At 38.5% G+C, this 20,026-nt stretch overlaps 1 protein-coding gene across 2 annotated transcripts in view; it reads right to left on the bottom strand.

The window, feature by feature from the left end:
• Positions 1–20,026, bottom strand: part of MAP2K6 (mitogen-activated protein kinase kinase 6) — a 143,562-nt gene that overhangs the window by 51,777 nt on the left and 71,759 nt on the right. The gene's annotated exons all lie outside the window — the stretch shown is intronic.

Raw genomic sequence — 20,026 nt, 5'->3', positions numbered from 1 at the left:
CTTATTGGCACAGTCTGCAAAGGGTAAGCCTCGTCAGCCTGATTGGGTATATACAGCACTATATTGCATCAGACCCTGTTACACCCATGTCTGTGTTCTCTGAAAATAGTGTAGTCCCAACACATACATATATTTGTAAAATTCATCTTAAACCAAAGCAAAGCTGGGTCATTATAATCCTGGCCTGGAACAACATGGCACTGGAAAAAAAAAAAAAACCTTGCCAATAGCTAGAAAATATTTACTAGGCCACAGAAATGTTCGCTAGCTTCGACTGCAGCGAAAATGATGGGGTACACAAGAGGTCTTGCACACACTCTGACAGGGTAAGCACAAAGGACTTCTCTGATGTTCCTCATTATATAAAACAGAAGATTGTGTTCCACTGCCAACCCAAACAACATGAGAAGCCCGTGCGGTCAACAGAAGGTGGCATCGTGAAGATATGCTGATGCCTAAATATTTGTTAGCTTGGCTGAGGGTTGGGGGCATGATTATGAAACTTTATGATTATTGACACAGCTTCACAAAAGGATGGCAGTGCTTCCAGTGGCAAATTTATTTTAAAAATCTGTTTCCCAATATGAATGGGATTCCCAGCCAAGTAACTAGCAATCTAGAGGCCTTGGCTGCCCTCTCCTTACTACTTGCATCTAGGCTTACGTTCCAAGGGTAGTTGGCAATAAAATCAGCAGTGAAGTATCATTCAATGTTATTAAATTGCAATGATCATATGCAAATTGACTAACAAAGCAGGGCAGGGGAAGAGGCATGCAGAAAGAAAGCTGGCTTTGCAACAGTGATGTAAAAGTGAATAGGGACCCTGCCATCCTCCAAAACCACTGGTTCTTATAAACCACTGAGACTCCAACCAGTAGGACAAATTTCTCTGGAATTACATAAAGTTTAGAGAAGAAAAGCTGAAAAGCTTTTTTTTTTTTTTTTTTTTTTGAGACAGTCTCACTTTGTCACCCAGGCTGGAGTTCAGTGGCACGATCTAGGCTCACCAAAACCTCTGCCTCCCAGGTTCAAGCAATTCTCATGTCTCTCAGCCTCCACAGTAGCTGCATGTGGGAATATAGGCATGCACCATCCCACCTGGCTAATTTTTGTATTTTTAGTAGAGATGGGGTTTTGCCATGTGGGCCAGGCTAATCTCAAACTCCTGACCTCAGGAGGTGATCCGTCTGCCTCGGCCTCCCAAAGTCCTGTTGCTGGGATGACAGGTGTGAGCCACTGTGCCCTAGCAGCGTCCAGCATAATATAGGTACTCAATAAGTACTTTCTTTTCTCCCTTCCATATTTGTGCTTGTATTTTAAAACTTGCAGTCAGTTTGATTTCAGAGTCAGAATGAATCTCCTAAGATCTTACCTTTCCTCATGCTGTTCCTTCTACCTGGAGGGCTCTAGGTAGATACCCTTCCTCTAAGAAAGGTTCTTGCAGACAAGAACTCAACCTTCCAAATTCAAAACTTCCCTCAAAGAACCTTCCCAGATCTTACTGAACACAACCTAAGGATTCCTATCCACACATTCCTACTTTCCCATTCCAGCACCTTACCCGTGGCCTGCAACACAATATGAGATCAAAGTAGCTTCCCTGAAACTTTTGATTTTTTAGTTGAAAATGTCCACTCTCTCTAAAATAGAACTCCATGATCATCTTCCATTCATTTCCTGCATACCTTTTCTCACAATATAGAATTATTTTATTTTTGTATTTATTTATTTTGCATTTATTTATTACTTGTTTATCTACCTTTCCCTACTAGAATATAAGTTCCATGATGGCCAATGATTCTGCCCAGCACCTGCTCATCATAAGTATTTGTTGACTGAATATTTATTAGTCTTTTCTCAACTGTTTTGAACATTTGTACAGAGCTCTTCAAAAAACAAAATAAACAACCAAGAATGGAATGTAAATTGCACAAACCTATGCATCAATAAGACATTTCAAATCCCAGCTGTCCCACTTAGTGACATAACATTTAGAACGTTTCTTATCTTAAACTAAGTTTCCACACCTGCAAACTGGAGATGACGTACAATCTCCCCAGGTCATTAAGAGACTCAATTGACACACTGTGTGTGAAGAAGCTTAGCCGGGTCTAGCAAAACATAGATACTCAATAAATACTTTCTTTTCTCCCTTCCATATTTGTGCTTTTATTTTTAAAATATGAGCTAAGCAGAATGTTCCCTGGATGACATCTTATTTCTTCAAATTCCATGCTCCACTCTTCTTCTTTTGTGTTATTTATGCTAGAATTACATTTTTCAAACATCTCATCAATCTTGAATCATCCTCAGGATTTCTGGGACTGAGTATAGTGAGTACTTATAATTTTACATAGTCTCAGTATCCTTTTTTTTTTTTTTTTTTTTTTTTTTGAGACAGAGTTTTGCTCTGTCACCCATGCTGGATGGAGTACAATGTTGCTATCTTGGCTCACTACAACCTCCCCCTCCTGGGTTCAAGCGACTCTCCTTCCTCAGTCTCCTGAGCAGCTGGGATTACAGGCGCCCACCACTGAACTCGACTAATGTTTGTGTTTTTAGTAGAGACAGGGTTTTGACATGTTGGCCAGGCTGGTCTCAAACTCCTGATCTCAAGTTATCCTCCTGCCTTGGCCTCCCAAAGTGCTGGGAATAGAGGCATGAGCCACCATGCCCGGCCCTCAGTAATCATTTTTAAACCTAAGTTAAAATTTCTCATATGAGAAGCAGGACTCAGTCACTCTTGACATGGTTTCTAATACCGTACTCCACCAGAGTGGCTCCAAACCAGTGGCAGAGATGAAACTTACAGACATCTCTCCTGCCTAGCAGGTTGGCTTCCCTACTTTCCTGCCACATCCTTTAAACAGATCATACAGACATCTGCCCATAAATGTAAGGTGACCATCTCTCAGTCACACTATGACCTCCTAGAACTATTGCCTGTTTGCTTTAAACCCAGAAATTAAAATTCCCTGCAGGAAACTGGATAATACCCTGCAGCCAATAAAGACATTGGCCCACTGGTCCCTTCTCTCTCTGTGTGTGCGTGCGTGCATGTGTGTGTGTGACTTCCAGGCATGCTGGGTCCCATACAGAGTCTCTAAGTGCTAAAAACTCTTAAAATCTCACATCTTAGTTGTGTCACTGAAACCACATTTGCAGTCCTATCCCTACTGGTGAAACTGCCCCAAAAGGACACATGCAGGTGGGATCCCTGCTGATGCTCTTTTGTCCAGGTCTCTCAGCTACTGGGGACAGTAGCTACTGGCTAAGTTGATAGAGTGAGACTTCAGGAGCCATATTTTGGTTTTTTTTTTTTATAGGTTTAACAAATGTCTGAGACCCCAGCCACGGTAAAGTAGCTCTTGTCTACCATATGTCTATGTAAAGTTGTTTTTATTTGTCTTGTTTTACCATTTCTCACTTTATGATGAGAATTTCACTTTCCTCTCAGGCTCTTGTCACTTTCCCTACAACCCACCAGTTCTTTCTGATTAGTAAAAATGAAATTCCAAGCTAGCTCCTCATTGAGTTATCTCTATCTTAGAGCTGAAATTGTCAATCATTCCCCAGGGTACACATTGTAAGGGTCAAAATTTATTAAGATGCAAATTCTGCCATCAAAGAGTCAGGAGATATGAAAATCCAACTCTGTAGTAACAGTGAGTATATGTGATGTACAATACAAGCATTGTACCCTGAAAGCAGGAGAGAAGTGGTGAGACAAGCAACACCAAAAAATGGTCTCGGCCCGGCGCAGTGGCTCATGCCTGTAATTCCAGCACTCTGGAGGCCGAGGCAGGTGGATCATGAGGTCAGGAGATTGAGACCATCCTGGCCAACATGGTGTAAGCCCATCTCTACTAAAAATGCAAAAATTAGCTGGGTGTGGTGGTGCACCTATAGTCCCAGCTACTCAGGAGGCTGAGGCAGGAGAATCCCCTGAACCTGGGAGGCAGAGGTTGCAGTGAGCCGAGATTGTGCCACTGCACTCCAACCTGGCAACAGAGTGAGACTCAAAAAAAAAAAAAAAAAAAAAAAATGGTCTCACATACGGAGTGATATTTGAAGTGGCACTTTGCTAATTGGTAGGATTTAAGGGTACATGAGGGTTTGTTATACTTTATGTCTTCTTTGTATATATTTAAATGTTTCCAAAATCAAAAGTTTAAAAAGATGAAGGGTGGGATTTTGGCAATCAGGACTTGGGGAGACAATAGGAGGATTCTAAGCAAAATGAGGATGAACTATCTATGTAAGAAGAAGCACTGTGGTATAGTCAAAGCATTCTGAGTTTTCTCCGCTGAACAAAGTGAAAGGTGGTGGAGAGAGAAGCCTAGAGGAGGAGGCTGGAGTCAGAGACTGAAACACTGTAACTAATAAAAGTTAAATTTCAGATTTAAAAAGCCATTTATATTTTTCATTAGCAGAGTGTCATGCCACATCTATGCTTTAGGGAAAAAAAAGATATAACAAGATTAACTGATCTAATATCTGGATATTTGAAACTATGTTACATACACACTCATCCATACACCCACATACTCTCATCCCTTGATGTCTTATGCCTCCAGGTCTTTGTTCATATTTTCCCCAGAATGTCATTAGTACCTGTTTTCCCCAGTCAACTTCGACACTCAACTCAAGCATGTTTTTCTCCAGGAAGCCTTTCATGAAAGTCCCCAATACAATAAATACCTTTCCTCTGCATTGCCACAGTACCCTAGACCTTCCTATACTGATTAAGTGAACCCACCTCTTCATCCATCTCTTCCACTAAAAATGCAAGCCCTTCAAAGTCAGGGCCCATGTCTTCTTACCTATATACAGAGTTTAAGCACTAGACCCAAAAATAAGAGGTAGAGAGCAGAGCAATTTGGCTAACGAATAAGCTGTTTAAATTCTGCAGAGGCGAAATCTACAGGCTCTGGTCACTTACTGCAGAAGTACAAAGCAACAGAAGTTTAAGTATTAGTAGTAGCAATAGTAATAGTAATAGTAATAGTAGAAGTACTGCTGATACTAGTATTGCCACTACTACTAGTAGTGGTGGTAGTAAAAATAATGCTCATCGTCTGGTTTTTCCACACCTAAATGAAATTAAGTGAAAGAGGAAAGTCAGGTCAGTTGGGGTGGGCAGTGGAGAAAGGGTAGATCATGAGTTCCAATTCAGATGTACTAAGGAAAAGATGCTAGAGGGACACACGGCAGAATTCAAGCAGACAAATGGAGCTTAAGAGAGGGACGGGAGGAAATATGTAGGTCTGGGGATGACAAACAAAGAAGTATAAAGATGCACGAGACAGTCAGGGAAGTAAGAACGAAAGAAGGAAAGGCAGCCAAGCTAAGAACATTTTGAAGAATTGGTGAAGGACACAAAGAATTACGCTCCTGTCAAATGAGAATGAGCCAGCCTGTCCACCCGCTAATTGGGAAATGACCCCCTTTTCAGAGAATAAAAGCACTCAATAGGTTTTCTTACAGCCTCATGTGATTAAAGCTTTAAAAAAAAAAAAAGCCTAGTAGAGCTTTTATGTCGTATTAACAATTTGATGTTGACTAACATGTTCTTAAAAGGACCTAAAAGCAACTCACAGCCAATGCCCTGAGTTGTGTTCTAGGCCCAGGGGGAAGGCAAGAGGCAGGCAGTGGTTCTTGGGGAATTCCCAGTGTCTGTGTTCATCTCCTTCCTCATTCATGGGCTGCTTCACTCATTGGCATTGATCAAAAGGAAAGGTAGTCATAAGGGTGTTAAAAATATCACTTTAAAATAAAAATATGGCAAAGGGTTGCAAAGAAATTTAGTGGTGTCTTCAATCTTTTCAAAATACACACTGGGTTTTGGTTAGACTTTTTAAAAAAGTATTCATTTTTTAGAAATAATACTGAAATGTTTACAAATGAAATAATATTATTCTAGAATTTGCTTCAAAATAATGGCAGGGTGTGGGATGGAGATACAGATAAAATAAGATTGGCTATGAGTTGGTCATTGTCAAAGCTGAGTGTCGGATACCTGCATAACTGCATACAGTCTACTTTTGAATATGTTTGAAATTTACCAAAACAGCCAGGCACAGTAGCTCAAGCCTATAATTCCAGCAATTTGGGAGGCTAAAGCAGGTGGATCACCTTAGGTCAGGAGTTTGAGATCAGCCTGGCCAACATGATGAAACCCTGTCTCTGCTAAAAATATAAAAATTACCTGTGCATGGTGGCAGGCGCCTGTAGTCCCAGCTACTTGGGAGGCTGAGGCATGAGAATAACTTGAATCCAGGATGCGGAGGTTGCAGTGAGCCGAGATTGTGCCACTGCACTCCAGCTTAGGTGACAAAAGCTAAACTCCGTCTAAAAAAAAAAAATTTAATTTAATTTTAAAAGGGCCAGTGCAGTGGCTCAAGCCTGTAATCCCAGCGCTTTGGGAGGCTGAGGCAGGCGGATCACCTGAGTTTGGGAGTTTGAGACCAGCCTGATCAACATGGAGAAACCTCGTCTCTACTAAAAATAAAAAATTAAACAAGCATGGTAGCAAGTGCCTGTAATCCCAGCTACTCAGGAGGCTGAGGCAGGAGAAGTGCTTGAACCTGGGATGCAGAGGTTGAGATGAGCCAAGATTGAGTCATTGCACTGTAGCCTGGGCAGCAAGAACAAACTCCATCTCAAAAAAAAGAAAAAAAGAAATTTACCAAAATATATTCTTACATAGTAACAGAATCACAGAAACTCTGTTTTAATAGTTAAAAGAGTGGCATAGTAAAATAGTTGAATTTTGTGTGTGTGTGAAAGTAATGGATGCTTTTTTCCCTCTGGTCCAAGACCACAATTTTAATAACACTCGGATTACCTCCCTTTTAACCAATGGAAACTCAACTTTAATTCAACCAGCTGCTTGAAGATTCAGGTGCAATAAAAATACAAGGAGCAAAGTTCTTCATTTGCAACCCCTCCTAGAATGCTATCAGTACAGGGTCTGTTCTGCCTCTCACTCAGCTCCATCTCATTTCTTTGGAGCTGCATTCTATCCCAATGCCATTAGCTCTTGTTGGGGTACACCTTACAAAAAGGCCTCTGAAATGCATGTCCCTGATGATGATTTTCATAATCTTACATAATGTTCTCTTTATAAAGACTCAGGAAAAAAAATGTGTATCAGTAACAGAAAGAAGCGGCTTCTCCTGCATAATTGATCAATTCCTGCCTAGAGCAAATGAGAATGATGTTTCCTTCTATTTCCTTCCTTGGGTTAGTGGCTAAAAAGCTTAGAGCTAAACTAGAAATTATATTCACATTCATTTCCAAGTCACTGTTTTTTTGCAGGTCTACTTTGTTTCTGTCTTACCCATTGTTTTAATAACATATTATTATAAGACATTTTAAATACAGGCATACACTGCATAATGATGTTTAAGTCAACAACACATTGCATATACACAAAGGGTCACATAAGATTATAATAGAGTAGAAAAATTACTATCATCTGGTGACATGGTAGTCATCATAATGTCAGTGCAATTCATTATTCACATGGGTTTGTAGTGCTACTGGTGTAAACAAACCTACTGCACTACCAGTCATACAAAAGTACAGCACACACAATGATGAACAGGACATAATATCTGATAATAATGGCTATGTCACTGATTTATATATTTACTATATTATACATTTTCTTGTTATTTTAGAGTATATTCCTTCTACTTGTATATATTTTTTTTGAAGTTAACTGTAAAACAGCCTTAGGCAGGTTCTTCAGCAGGTATTCCAGGAGATGGCATTGTTATCATAGGAGATGACAGCTCTATGCGTGCTATTGCCCCTGAAAACCTGGGACATGATGTGGAGGTGGAAGACAGTGATATTCATGAGTCTGGCCCTGTGTAGACCACAGCTGATAGGTGTGTTTGTCTTGTTTTTTTAAAAAATTTTAAAGTAAAACTTAAAATAATTTTAATATAGAAAAAGCTTATAAAATAATGATATAAAAAGACAATATTTTTGTATAGCTAAATATTTGTGTTTTAAGCTAAGTGTTATTTATTACAAAGAGCCAGAAGTTTTAAAAAATTACAGTTTAGAAAGTTTAAAAGTTACAATAAGCTAGTGTTCATTTATTGTTTATTGTTGAAGAAAGAAAAACATAGTTATAAACTCAGTGTAGCTTAAGTGTACAGTGTTTATAATGTATACAGTTGTGTATAGTAGGTAATGTGAGGCCTTCACAGTCACTCACCACTCCTTCACTGACTCACCCAGAGCAACTTCCCATCCTGGAAGCTCCATTCATGGTAAGTGCCCTACACAGGTGAACCATTTTTTATCTTTTATACCACATTTTACTATACTTTTTCTATGTTGGCATACACAGATATTGGCCATTTTTTTACAAGAGCCTACAGTTTTCAGCACAGTCATATGCTGTACCGGTTTGTACTCCCTATCCTATAAAAGGTGCTGGGAGCAATAGGCCATATCATATAGCATAGGTGTGTGGCAGGCTATGCCACTGAGGTATGTGTAAGTACATTCAATGATGTTCACACAGCAACAAAATCACCTAACTATATGTTTCTCAAAACTTATCCCCATTGTTATGCAACAAATGACTGCATATGAGAAAATATCAAAGTAGTTATAATCAATCCCTATATATCCACTCCCAGCTTCAACAAATATTGACTCATGGACATTTTGTTTAGTCTATATCCCAACTTTTTTCCCAGACATCAAATTATTTCATCCATATTCTCTTTACCAAATATCTCTAAAAGAAACTACTGAAAAAATAGTAACCGTAAAATCATTATCACACAATTTCTTAATGTCTGCTCAGTGTTCAAAATTCTAATTCTCATAAAAATCTCAAATATTTTAAATTACTGTGTGCTTGAATCAAGATCAAAATTAGGACCATGCCTTATAAGCAGTTAAGTTTCTTAGTTCCCTTTTAATCAAGGGCCTTTCCCTTCATTGCTTTTTTCCTTTTTTCTTTTTTTTGTTTCAAGACAGAGTCTCACTCTGTCACCCAGGCTGGAATGCAGTAGCACAACCTCGGCTCACAGCAAACTCTGCCTCCCAGGTACAAGTGATTCTCGTGCCTCAGCCTCCTGAGTAGCTGGTATTATAGGCATGAGCCACCATGCCCAGCTAGTTTTTGTATTTTTAGTAGAGACAAGGTTTCACCATGTTGTCTAGGCTGGTCTCAAACTCCCTGCCTCAGGTGATCTGATTTTGTCTTACCATGAGAATATTTGGGGAGCTGAGCCCAGGATATGTACTTTTCCTTTTTTTTTTTTTTTTTTTTTTTTTTTGAGATGGAGTTTCACTCTGTCACCTGTGCTGTAGTGCAGTGGCACGATCTCAGCTCACTGCAACCTCTGCCTCCTGGGTTCAAGTGATTCTCCTGCCTTAGCCTCCTAAGTAGCTGTGATTACAGGGGTGAGCCACTACACCCGCCTCCCTCCATTTCTTTTTGCTTCTTCCTTTCCTCTCCTCCTGCAACCTCATGAAATTATTTTGTTGAAGAAATGCAGGCCATGTGTCCTGCAGTTTTTTCCATTGGATTCTGCTGCTCTTGCCCCTTATTATTGACTCACACATCCCTCTGTTGGTTAGAACTTGATCAGATTCAACTTGATCAGATTTTTGGCAAGACTACTTTGCAGGTGGTCTCACTTACTTTTAATTTATGCTAAATTGCTTAATTTTATGCAACCTAGCAAGCTAATTTAAACTCTTAATGAGAAAAGAAAAATGAATAAATATAAATGAATATCTCAGCAACATTTGGTAATTAATAAACATCTTCATCTCTGTCAATTTGATAAGTATACAGGGGTGCCTCATTGTTTTGAATCACATTCTTAAAATATTTAATGGAGCTGAAGAGATATATTATATATATTTTAAGACAGAATCTCGCTTGTCACCCAGGCTGCAGTGCAACGGCACGATCTTGGCTCACTGCAACCTCCAACTCCCGGATTCAAGCAATTCTCCTTCCTCAGCCTCCTGAGTAGCTGGGACTACAGACATGTACCACTATGCCTGGCTTATTTTTGTACTTTTAGTAGAAACGGGGTTTCCCCATGTTGGCCAGGCTGATCTCGAATTCCTGACCTCAGGTAATCCGCCAGCCTCGGCCTCCCAAATTGCTGGGATTACAGGCGTGAGGCAACAAGCCCAGCTGCAGCTGAGTATTTTTTATAGGTCCACTGACATCTGTATTCATTTTTTTGTGAACTGCCTGTTCAAGTCATCTGCTCATTTTTATAATAGGTTATTATTATTAGTGTTTTCTTTGTAAGAGAAGGCATTGCCCCTTTTGTACTTAGTGTTCACACACACACACACACACACACACACACACAGAGGTTTTTTTTTCCTTTTTGGTAATATAAAATTTTAAATTTTTACATTCTTTTATGTTCTCTGCATTTTCATAAGGTAGGTAAGGACATTCTTTCTGCCTCCCCAATGGCTAGTTATTTGTTTCCAAATAAATGGTACACAATTTTTTAATATTTAAGCCTCTTATATAGTTCTATTTTATAAGCTCATTGGCTGACATGCCCAAAAAATATATGAAATATTCATGCAAACATCTTCATTTAATCCTTACTTTAAGAACTCTTTCTCACTTATCACAATTTAAAAAAAAAAAATGATGCTGGCTTTGGATTCAGCTGACTATACCAACTGAATGATTTTTCTCATTTTGAGGAGGTATATCACTATTTACATTTTACTGAGTGGGCTAGGCTGAGAATGGTTCCCAAGGACATGCCCATAACATGCCCATATCCTAATCTATGCAACCTATGAATGTTATTATGATAAATTTTTAGATGCAACTGAATTAAAGATTTTGAAATGAGAAGATTATCCTAAATTATTGAGGTAAAACTTAAATGCAATCAGAAGTGTCCTTACACAGAGAGGCAGAGGGAGAGTAGATACACGCAGAGAAGAGAAGGGGAAGTGAGGACTGAGTGATACAGCTGCAATCTAAGGAATGCCAAAGGCCAGCCGCCACCACAGGCATGGATTCTCTCCCAGAGCCTCTGGAGGGAGCCTGACACATCAACACCTTCACTGTAGACTTCTGGCCTCCAGATGTCAGAGAAAAAACTTCCAGTGTTTTAATGGGACGGAATACAGAGCTCAGAAATAAGGCTGCACACCTACAACCATCTGATCTTCGACAAAACGGACAAAAACAAACACTGGAGAAATGACTCCCTATCCAATAAAAGATGCTGGGATAACTAGCTAGCTATATGCAGAAGATTGAAACTGGATCCCTTCCTTATGCCATATACAAAAACCAACTCCAGAGGGATTAAAGATTTAAAAGTAAAACCCAAAACTATAAAAACCCTGGAAGACAACATAGGCAATACCATTTAGCCATGGGAATGGACAAAGATTTCATAATAAAGATGCCAAAAGCAACTGCAATAAAAGCAAAAAACTGACAAATGGGATCTAATTAAACTAAAGAGCATCTGTACAGCTAAAGAAATTATGATAAACAGACAACCTACAGAATGGGAAAAATTTTTGCCAACTATGCATCTCACAGAGGTCTAATATCCAGCATCTATAAGGAACTTAAACACATTTACAAGAAAAAAGCAAACAGACCCATTAAAAAGTGGGGAAAGGACACAAACAGACACTTTTCAAAAGAAGATATACGTGTGGCCAAACAAGCATGTAAAAAAAGCTGATTGCTGATCATTAGAGAATGTAAAACAAAACCACAGTGAAATACCATCTCAGACCAGTCTGAATAGCTATTATTAAAAAGTAAAAAAAAAAAAAAAAAAAAACAGATGCCAGCAAGACTGCAGAGAAAAATGGAAGGCTTATACATTGTTGGTGGGAGGATAAATTAGAGTTCAATCATTGCAGAAATCAGTGTGGTAATTCCTCAAAGAACTAAAAGCAGAACTATCATTTGACTCAGCAATACCATTACTGGGTCTATATCCAAAGGGATATAAATCATTCTACCATAAAGATACATACACATACATGTTCGCTGCAGCACTATTCACAAGAGCAGAGATGTGGAATCAACCTAAATGCCCATCAATGATAGACTGGATAAAGAAAATGTGGGCCAGGCACAGTGGCTCATGCCTATAATCCTAGCACTTCAGGAGGCCAAGATGGGCAGATCACTTGAGGCCAGGAGTTCAAGACCAGCCTGGCCAACATGGTGAAACCCTGTCTCTACTAAAAATACAAAAATTAGCCAGACATGGCAATGCATGCCTGTAGTCCCAGCTATGTGGGAGGCTGAAGCAGGAGAATTGCTTCAATCCAGGAGACTGGGGTTGCAATGAGCCGAGATTGTGCCATTGCACTCCAGGCTGGGTGATACAGCAAGACTCAGTCTCAGAAGAAAAAAAAAGAAAAGAAAATGTGGTACATATACACCATGAAATACTAGGCAGTCATAAAAACAGAACGAGATCATGTCTTTTGCAGGAACATGGGTGGAACTGGAGGATATTATCTTTAGCAGACTAATGCAGGAATGAAAACCAGGTATCTCATGTTCTCATTTACAGAAATAAGAGCTAAGTGATGAGAACACATGGACACACAGAGGGGAACAACACATACTGGGGCATATCAGCAGGTGGAAGGTAAAAGGAGGGAGGAAATCAGAAAAAATAACTAATGGGTACTAGGCTTAATACCTGGGTAATGAAATAATATGTTACACAAACCCCATGACACAAGTTTACCTATATAACAAACCTGCACAAGTACCTCTGAACTTAAAACAAAACTGAAAAAAAAAAAAACCACACAATTCTGGTGTTTTAAACCACCAAGTTTGTGGTAATTTGTTATGGCAGCTACAGAAAATTAATAAATAATTTGCTGTTATCAGAAATGCACAATGAATTTTATCAAATTTTCTTTCAACATTTATTGAAATAATGTAGCATCTTTTCTGCTATACCCACACTGCCGCACTAACAAATGTATTTCTTACTTTTTTCATGCTCTTTTCTTCATTTCCCCACCCCATTTTCACTCTCTTGCCTTCTTAACGGCTTTAGCATTTGGTCTTCAGAAGCACCTTATGATCCTGCATTGTCAATGGTGACAGAAACAAAGAATTGGCTAATCCCTGGACTCAAGAAACATCTAGAGTCTCCATTTGACAATATAAGAAGCAAAGCTGAGAAATTAACTGCAAACTAGAAGGAATGGATATTAGTAGATGAGTCCCTCCTATTCTTGAGTGGAGCAAAGAAGGAGGAGATGCTGACCCCCTTTCAGATCTTTCTAACTCAATGTCTTCTTGGAGGAAAAAGTATAAGGAAAAAATGCAGTCCTTTCACCAGGCCTGAAATTCCTCATGAATTCTGGAACTCTTCACGTTCCCTGCCAACAAGAAACAAGAGGGTAAAGAAACCATGGCCAAAACAATAGAAAATACATGGCAGGATTCTTTACCCTGTAACTCAAACCATGCAACCTGGAAAACTTCAGTTTAATCCTTTGCTCCATGGCTGTTTCTGCAATATCTAGTCACCTTTCTTTCCAGAAGCTGGACTTTTGTGACAGCCGTGTTTTGCAAACCATAGCCTAGCAAAAGAACACAGTGGCCTTTGACTTTTGTTCGGCTACATACTTTGCTGGCTTAGTACATTTCCCACTGGTGACACTTCTGGCTAGGGGCTCATGATGCCCAATTAAAAAGCAAAGGCAAAGAAATTGCTTCAAGAAAATCATAAAATTTAAATCTTAGATTTTTCTAAAAAGATAAAACTAATCTACAAAAGCAAACAACTTATTTTCAAAGTACCATAGTTTGGTTCATACAAGTGTACTAATTTCAATTCTAACTAGTTCAGATCCTCATGTAACCCTTAAAGTGAAAATTCCACAGTCCCATAGAAAAATTTAAACTCTCAGCTTTTACTCCTGAATAAATAATGATCACTGTAACTAACAAATATTGCTTCGGGCAATGCTATAATTCAGGGTGTCAAAAGAAGTGGAGTTCTCTAGTCTTAGGTAATAACTCTGCAAATTGTTCCAGGCAGCCACCTTGAAACATCTAAATCAGTTAATTGCGAAGGCTGAGCACAAGAAAAAGTAAATAAATTCTCTATTGCACCAGAACCATGTTCCATCTATGTGATCAGAGAAATGTGGGTGAAATATATGACTAAATATGTTCCATGTAGTTCCATATACACTGTAACATATGCAATGTTCCTAAAATTCCTTTATTTCTTTTCTTTTTTTTTTTTTTTTTTTTTTTGTAATTTAAATGGAGTCTTACTCTGTCATTCAGGCTGGAGTGCAGTGATGCAATCTTGGCTCACTGCAACCTCCACCTCCCAGGTTCAAACGATTCTCCTGCTTTAGCCTCAGGAGTAGCTGCAATTACAGACATGGGCCACCACACCCAGATAATTTTGTATTTCTAGTAGAGATGGGGTTTCACCATGTTGGTCAGGCTGGTCTCTAACTCCTGACCTCAGATGATTTGCCTGCCTTGGATTCCCAAAGTAAGCCACCATGCCCAGCCTTATTTTATTTCTATAACTGCAGCTTTTATTTTAGATTCAGGAGGTATACGTGCAGGTTTGTTACATGAGTATTGTATGATGCTGATATTTACATTGATCTTATCACCCAAATAATGAGCACAGTATCCAATAGTTAGTTATTCAACCCTTTCTCCCCTCCGTCCTTCCACCTTCCACTAGTCTCCAGGGTCAAATGTTGTCATCTTTATGTCCACAAGTACCCAAGTGGACCTAAGTGTTCAGCTCCCACTTCTAAGTGAGAGCATGCAGTATTTGGTTTTCTGTTCCTGCACTGATTTGCTTAGGATGATGTACTCCAGCTATATCCATGTTCCTTCAAAGATCACGATTTTGTTCTTTTTTATGGCTGCATAGTATTTCATAGTGTATATGTACAATACTGTCTTTATCCAGTCTATTATTGATAGGCATTTAGGTTGATTCCAAGTCTTTGCTACTGTGAAGAGTGCTGCAATGAACATATGTGTGCATGTGTCCTTCTGGTAGAATAATTTTTTTCTTTTGGAGATATACCCAATAACGGAATTGCTAGGCCAAATGGTAGCTCTGTTTTAAGTTCTTGGGGACATTCCCAAACTGCTTTCTGGAGTGGCTGAACTAATTTACATTCCCAGTAAGAATGTATAAGCATTTCTTCTCTGCAGCCTTATAAGCATCTCATTTTTTGACTTTTTAATAATAACAGTTCTGACTGGTGTAGGATGGCATCTCATTGCAGTATTGATTTGCATTTCTCTGATGATTAGTGAAGCTGAGTATTTTTCATAGGTTTATTGGCCTCTTGTATGTCTTCTTTTGAGATGTGTCTGTTCCTGTATTTTGCCCACTTTTTAATGGGGTTATTTGTTTTTTGCTTGTTGAAATAAGTTTCTTATAGATTTCAGATGTTAGACCTTTGTTGGATACATTGAGAATACTTTCTCCCATTCTGTACATTGTCTGTTTACTCTAGTGTTAGTTTATTTTGTGTACAGAAGCTCTTTCGTTTAATTCCCAAACTGATCTTAATGGCTAATCAAAAATATGAGATAATTTATAATATTTCCTGGATACAGTAAATATTATTGATGGAAATTCTCACAAGTCTTTATTATTGGGAAGCAGAACTGAAGACTGAAGGAAGTACCCACTCATATGTATATAAAGTCAGATGATTTTAAAGTCTTCAAAAAAGTTATATGTAGTAAATTGGAAAACAACACAACATGACCCTGTGAAAAAGAGGCTTAGTGGGAAAGGACCAAGCCACTCATTAGGCGTGAAAGCTTGAGGTGTTATTAATCTAAGCCTCACCCTTAAAATGGGAAAACCAGTATCTACCTTGGTGGCATTAAAGGAGCTAATCAGTATATGCTGTGATGTTCAATAAATATGTCTGGGATAGATGAATGCAGTAAGTTACCAGCCAGCTACACTGCTGTTTCTGGCAGCTATCTTCTTATTAACAAGTGGCTGCTCATGAGAATAATAATAGCACCTAGAATTTATTGCGCATGTGTTACATGCAAGGCACTGTTCTCGGCATTTCACATGAATTGCTTAATTTAATGATCACTACAGCTGCATGGGGTATTACTTCCTCTGTTTCAAGGACCTTGGCCACATACACAGAGACTGTGCAGATGTAAGCAGTGGGCTTTCCCATACAATTGTATTTAGTCCTTCAACTGAAATTACTCTTTGTCACAAGTCTGTTTCCACTAGCTTGTATAAAGATTATTGCTGAACTATGTCAGAGCTATATATAAATTCTGGTATCCAAAGGAAAAAGTCCTGGATTAAATCCACTGTACAGGCTTTTTACTCACATGTCCAAGCTCTTCCAGATAACACAGGCAGGTTATAAAACTGTTTATCAGAAACTGTTTTGACACGACCCAGGTCTATCAAGGGAGATCTAGACTGAATCAAAAAAACTACATTGTCATGACCTTTGCCCAAGGTATTTTAACCTTCCTGTACTTTGGTTCCCTTGATGCTAAAATGGAAAACATTTGGCCAATCAACTAGCTAATTTTCTCACTAAATGGTGCTCTGGTGTTTGAGAAGAGTACCACAGATAAGGTCACAAAGTTTTATATTCTTCAATAGCTCTGTGGTGTGTTTGCAAACAAATGCCCCTTCCCTAAGAAGGGGGTTTGATAACATTGAAAAGCCTGTTCCCTACTTGACATAAATGACTTTAGCAGAAGAGTAAGGCTGGAGTTTGAAAAGTTGTGTCTGTGACCCTTATTTGCAGATGCTGAGCAAGATCAGTGCTGTTTGTATTGTGTGTGCCAATGCCCTCTCTCAATATCAAAGAAAAGGGCTCTTAGTCCCTTAATGGATTCCCTGCTCACCTTATCCTGGTGATAATCTCAACCTGATGCTTCTCACTTCCTGGTAGAACACTCATCGGTCTCAGACTAGACTAAACACTCAAGATCACTGGGACTCTGAAATCTGGCTTCATGCCAGAAACCTTAACATTCAAAATGAAATGAATACACTTAAACAAATACATCTAGATGAACGTCTCGGGGCATTTTCTGTATGGAGAGAACTTCCATCTCTTAATCCCAAGGACAGTACTTTCTCCCCCAAGAATCTGGACCATTCTCCAATGCCTAAAAAAATAAACAAACAAAGCGAAACACCAAATAACACTCTCACTGCATCCAGCCCTGTAGCCAGAATATGAGTCTAATTACCGTTGTTGAGCTTCTAGTAGCACAACTTGGAAAAACAATTTATAAAATGCGCTCTCCTCCTTGTGGCCACCTCAATTCTCCTTCACATCCAGAATGCTTCCAAGTATGGTACGTTCTAGACTTAATTTTAGCACAAGCCTCTTTGCTTTGTAACTTGGGTCTCTTCATTCAAAGTTTACATAAATGGAAATAGGAAAATACACAGACTTTTCAAAAAAAAAGTTGAGTGTGAGAAAATAAAAAGATTGCAGTCTATGGAGAAAGACATAAAAATCTAAGGAAAGTTTTGATACTGGAACTTTTTGTACATTTGTTACTACTTTCTAAAAAATGATGGGAAATTTGAGCAACCATCAAGCCAGGAAAAAAAGCCCATGGGAGAAAGGGTCAAGAGAGGCCAGAGAGGTGCACAGAAATGATGAAGCAGTGTCCCAAGGGACAACGTGGGATCAAAAACACAGGAGAGAGGCAGCCTCAGAGACAGTAGTGAAGGGTATCTCTCTTTAAGACAAGAAGAAAGAGGGGCAAAAAAGGGTGACAACAGAGAAAAACTCTATGTGAAGGGAAGTTGAGAGAGACACTCAGTATTGATGTATAACAGGGTGTTCTGCCAAGATTTCCCATGGGGGTCCTAGGAAGCATGAAGCCAAGAAACATTAGAAACAGCCACAATAGGTCAGCAAAGGAGTTCCCGTAGTTTCAAATGAAATTTTACCCAGTACTCTAACAGCATGTAAGTTTCTGAAGAAGTCGTCAATGTTCTATGAAAGACAAGAGAAAATTCAAATAGGCAACCAACTATGCAAGGCTGCATTGCAGGCATGATCTAAAACTTTCCTCTTTCTTCTAAAGGCCTCCTTCATTCCAAAGTTGCTCATCCTAAAACTTGGAAAAAAAGGACTCAGAAGTGGTTCCCAGCTCAAGAACTACCCACAAGTCTCAACGGTCACATGTGAGTATACGATGTGAGTATGGGATATGTTTCTAGCAAAGTAGTTACTTTACTTTTCTAGAAATTTTAGGATGTTTGCCACCGAAGAGTTTGAATTCTTAATTTCAGAGTTGGTCTATGATACTACCTTTGCACTCTGACTCTTATTAAAATAGATTTATTGAGATATAATTCACCTATTTAATATGCATTTCACCTATTTAAATTGTACAATTCGATGGTTTTTAGAATATTCAGGGTTGTGCAGCCATCATTACAATCAATTTGAGAAGATTTTTATCACTCACATAAAAAACACCATACCCATTTTCAGTTACTCCTTCTTTTCCTTCGACACTACCCCTCCCTCTAGCCCCTATGAGCCTACTTTCTATCTCTACAGATTTGCCTATTCATTTCCTATAATGAAATTATATACTATGTTCACTTTTGCAACTGTCTCCTTTCACTTTGCAAGGTATTTTCAAAGTTCATCTGTGTTGTAGCTTGTATCAGTAATTCTTCCTTCCCTACTGCTGAAAATATTCTATTGTATACAATACTTGTACCACATTTTATTTATCCACTCATTAGTTGATGGGCAGATATGTATTATTTCCACTTTTTGGCTATTTTAAATAATGCTGCTAAGTACATCTATGTACAATTTTTTGAGTGAGCATATCTTTTTAATTCTCTTGGGAATATACCTAGGAGTGAAATCGCTGGGACCAACAGTAACTCTATGTTTAACCTTTCCTGAACCTGCCAACCTGTTTCTCAAGGCAGCTACACCATGTTACATTCCCATCAGCAGTATATAGGGTTCCAATTTCTCCATATCCTCACCTACACTTATTGTTTTCTGTTTTTGTTACAATAGCCATCCTAGATGTGAAATGGATCTCACTGGGGTTTTGATTTGCATTTCCCTAATAATTAATGATGCTGAACATAATTACATGTATTTATTGACCATTTATAGATCTTTTTTGGTAAAATGTCTGTTCAAATCCTTCACTCATTTTTTAAATTATCTTTTTTATTGTTAAAATTTCTTTATACTCTAGATACAGGTTCTTTATCAGTTACATAATTCATAAATATTTTCTCCCATTCTGTCAGTTGTCTTTTCACTTTCTTGATTATGGCTTTGCCACAGAAAAGTTTTTAATTTTGATGAAATCTAACTTATCTATCTTTTCATTGGTGCTTATGGATTTGCTATTATATCTTAGAAACCACTGACTAATCTAAGGTTATGACAATTTACATCTATGTTTTCTTCTAAGATGTTACATGTTTAGCTCTTACATTTAAGTATTTGATTCATTGTGAAGTAGTTTTTGTATATGGTGGGAGGTAAGGGTCAAAATTCGTTCTTTTACATATGTATGTCCAGCTGTCTAAACACCATTTGTTAAAAAGACTACTCTTTCCCCACTGAACTGTCTTGGCATGCTTGTCAAAAATCAACTGACTGTAAATGCAAGGATTTATTTATGGACTCTCGATTCTATTCCATTGATCTATGTCTATCCTTAATCCAGTATCACACTGCCTCGATTACCGTAGCTTTGCAGTAAGTTTTGAAATCAGGAGTGTGATTCCTCTAAGATCATACTTTTTCAAGGTTGTTTTGGCTATCCTGAGGCCCTTAAATTACCTTATGAATTTTAGGATTAGCCTATCAATTTCTCAAAAAAAAGCCAGCTGAAATTCTCATGAGAACTGCATTTAATCTTTAGATCAATTTGGAAACTACTGCCATCTTAACAATATTAAGTCTTTTGACTCATGATTTTCCATTTATTTAG

Source organism: Saimiri boliviensis, chromosome 17 (genome assembly GCF_048565385.1).
Source record: "Saimiri boliviensis isolate mSaiBol1 chromosome 17, mSaiBol1.pri, whole genome shotgun sequence".
Taxonomy (NCBI): Eukaryota; Metazoa; Chordata; class Mammalia; order Primates; family Cebidae; genus Saimiri; species Saimiri boliviensis.
The sequence above is the reverse complement of the archived record's forward strand: the minus strand, read 5'-3'. Positions and strand labels throughout refer to the sequence as shown.